Raw genomic sequence first — 594 nt, 5'->3', positions numbered from 1 at the left:
AGCAGGGAAACTTTATACCCTTAGCAAAGGGAAAAAAAACCCAACACAAAAAAACCCAACATGTGATGCAAAGGTAGTCACTACACCCCACCACCAGACCAATGCCCAGCCAGATTCCACTCTACTTTGGAGAATATACACTCCCACCACAAAAAAAGCCCAAAACATGTTGGTGTGCTATAAACAGTGTTTTGGTCACAGATCAAGCACCAGCATAAGAGTCACTACGAAGAAAGTGAATTCTACCCCAGCCAGACCCAGCACACTGCAGGATTGCATCCTTTTCTTGGACAAATTTGGGCTCATGCAGGCCACACCGTGCTGAACCTTTGCACAGGTGCTGTAGGCAGGAAGTAAAGAAATCAGCTTTTATGGGTATGGAAAGTATCAGGCCCAAGTCAGAGGTGCAGAGAGCACCCAGAGCTGGACAGAGGGGCTCAGGCAGTGGTACATTCCTATCTGTGCTGTTGCTATCTGGCATTCTTATCTACCTGGTTAATGACCTCAAATCATCCAATTATTTAATGGAAATAACATTCACACAGGTTTCAGGATGCAAACCCCCAGACTACATTAAGTTACTGCTTCACATAG

Source organism: Acanthisitta chloris, unplaced genomic scaffold (assembly GCF_000695815.1).
Source record: "Acanthisitta chloris isolate BGI_N310 unplaced genomic scaffold, ASM69581v1 scaffold32337, whole genome shotgun sequence".
Lineage (NCBI taxonomy): Eukaryota > Metazoa > Chordata > Aves > Passeriformes > Acanthisittidae > Acanthisitta > Acanthisitta chloris.
This window is presented reverse-complemented; position numbering follows the sequence as displayed.